Genomic DNA, 2,557 nt, shown 5'->3' with positions numbered 1-2,557 from the left:
CCAGCAGGGCTGGAGGGGTCCGGGGGGGGCCGGCAGGGCTGGGGGTCCCCAACCTTGGCAGGGTTCGGGGGGTCTCAGCAGGGCTGGAGGGGTCCAGGGGGGCCGGCAGGACTGGGGGTCCCCAACCTTGGCAGGGTTCGGGGGGTCCCAGCAGGGCTGGGGGTCCCAGGGCTCGGCAGAGCTTAGGTCCCCGGCAGGGCTGGGGGGGCTCGGCCAGGCTGGGGGGGTCCCAGGGCTCGGCAGGGTTAGCGGCTCCTGGGGGTCCCAGCAAGACTGGGGGTCCTGGGGCTCAGCAGGGTTGGGGGGTCCCCAGCAGAGCAGTGGGTTGGGGACATGGCAGGGCTGGGGGGGCCTGGCAAAGCTGGGGGTCCCCAACCTTGGCTGGGCTGGGGGTGTCGGGGTTCAGCAGGGCTTGGGGTCCCCAGCAGGGCTGGGGGGGCTCATCTGGGCAGGGGGTCCCGGGGTTCAGCAGGGTTAGGGGGGCTCCAGCAGGGCAGGGCATCGGGGGCATGGTGGGGCTGGGGGTCCCTGGCCTTGGTGGGGTTTGGGGGGGACCTGCCAGAGCTTTGGGTCCTGGGGTTCAGCAGCGTTGGGGGGTCCTGGGGGGGGGTTGTCTGTGGCCAGGCTGGGGGTCCCTGACCTTGGCAGGGCAGAGGGCCCTGGGCTTGGCGGGATTTTGGGAGTCCACAGCAGGGCTGGGGGTCCTGGGGCTCAGTGATGTTGGGGGGGTCCCAGCAGGGCTGGGGGTCCCCGAGCCAAGCAGGGTGGGGGTCCCGGGCCCTTGTGGTCTTGGGGGGGGGGGCCCGTACAGAGTGGGTGCTCGCAGGGTGCAAACGGGGCTGGGGCACTGGGAACAGCAAAGGCTGCCAGGATGGGAGGGGGCTGCCGTGGGGTCCCCATCCCTCCCCGCGGCCCCCCAGGGTTATGGTCCCCTCCCGGAGGGTTATTCCCGTTTTTTTCCAGGGATGTGGCAGGGCCACTCCGGCAGGCCCTGATTCTCCCTGCTCCCCCCCGGCAGAGGGTTCGCGGGGCTCTCGGGCCGCGGCTCCCCGAAATAGCGGAAGCCAAGGGGGGGGGGCCGGACCCGCGGCGGGTGCAAATCCGCCTTGCGCCATTTCCTCGGGCCCKCGGCACCGGCGATTGCCAGCCGGGGCGGGGAGGACGGGTTTCGTTATTTCTCCTTCGCTCTCGTTTTCGCCGCGCCGCCTTCCCCGACGCGCGACGGYGGGGTTTCGCCCCGTTTTCGGCTCCGGACGGGATGCGTCGTTCGGGCACGGCCTCCCCGCGGGGCTCGGCCCCCGGCGGCTCCTGAACCATCCCGCCGTGCTGCCCCCACCCGCGGGGAGGAAACGGTCCGAAATCCCCAACATCCCGATGGCTGCGACTCCGCGAAGCCCTAACAAGGCGCCACTGTGCCCGTTCAGGCGGGTGTCCGTCCGGCTGTTGTGACGAACAGTCGGAGAGGCCCCGGCTGATAATGCACCGAGTGTTTGAGACCTCGTTTCAGCCGCTTTCTCATGCAGGCTCCTGCCTGAAGAGCCGCTTTTTCCCCTAGCGCAAGGCAATGGGTCAGATCCGGACACGGGCCGTGAGGTTGCCTCCTTACGGAGCATCCCGGTGCAATCTATGTCCCTTGGGATCCCCCAAAACGCTCCAGCTCCTAGGGAAGTGCCGGAGCATCTTCCACCATGCGCTGAGATGGTGTTTTTCCCGCACCACCGTGCCAGCACAGCCCAACTGTGAACGGGTCTATTTAGGAGAGCGGGACCCCATATCCTTCACATCCCAGTGGGAAGGAGGAGGTAGAAAGAGCCAGGCAGAAAGCCGAGCGCTCGGGGACGCGGCCGGCACTTGGCAGAAATGATCAGCGCTCATCAAAAGGAAGGGGAAAGAAAAAAAACCGCTCCTCTACAAATGCCGAAAGGAATGTTAATCCCGGGGAGAGGAGGGCGAGGGCCGCTGTGTGTCTCCTAGGCGAGGAGGGACGTTCAGGGCCGAGCCGCGGCCCGGCCGGGGCGGATTTGCAGGTCGCAGCCCCGGGAGTCGGGGATTTCTTTGGTCCCCGCTCCCCGGGCTTTGGCTACATGGCACAATGCACCCGGGGCAAAAAAAAGAGATTTTTACCCAGTCCCATGAATACAGTTTCGTGACCGAATGGCTGCGGGCTCAGTGATGCTGCAAAAAACCCCACGGCCGGGCCATTGAGACCAAATATCCGGAGCCCCAAGACGGTGATTTACCTGCAAGATGTTTTCCTACACGGTTCGGGGGTACTGGGGCACCCCCACTTCTTTGTATGCAGGTAAAGAGGAGCCTTTGCCAGCCGAAAATGGGCCGTTCCCCTCGGATCCTGCGCTGAAGATTACACGAGCAAAGAGGGAACAGTGACAGGTGGCTATATATATATATATATAAATAATATATAGCCGCCGCTATATATTTTTAACGCGTTTACACCAGCAGCAACGCCGCGCTGCGATCCCATCTCGGCGCCTCGCTTCGGGGCCCGCCGGAGCGCTTTCGCCCCGCCGCTCCAAAACGCCGGCGAGACCTTCTC

At 65.8% G+C, this 2,557-nt stretch overlaps 1 protein-coding gene across 1 annotated transcript in view; it reads left to right on the top strand.

Annotated features, from left to right (window-relative positions):
* The first annotated feature begins 825 nt into the window (after positions 1 to 825).
* The window catches only part of MLLT11 (MLLT11, transcription factor 7 cofactor), a 5,921-nt gene continuing 4,189 nt past the window's right edge, over positions 826 to 2,557 (top strand). Inside the window, exon 1 of the mRNA XM_026079117.1 lies at positions 826 to 2,391. The gene's annotated coding sequence lies outside the window, so the exon portion shown is untranslated. The remainder of the gene's footprint in view (positions 2,392 to 2,557) is intronic.

Source organism: Apteryx rowi, unplaced genomic scaffold (genome assembly GCF_003343035.1).
Source record: "Apteryx rowi isolate R43461 unplaced genomic scaffold, aptRow1 scaffold_492, whole genome shotgun sequence".
NCBI classification, from domain to species: Eukaryota; Metazoa; Chordata; class Aves; order Apterygiformes; family Apterygidae; genus Apteryx; species Apteryx rowi.
Note: the sequence above shows the minus strand (reverse complement) of the source record. Positions and strands in the feature narration are given on the sequence as shown.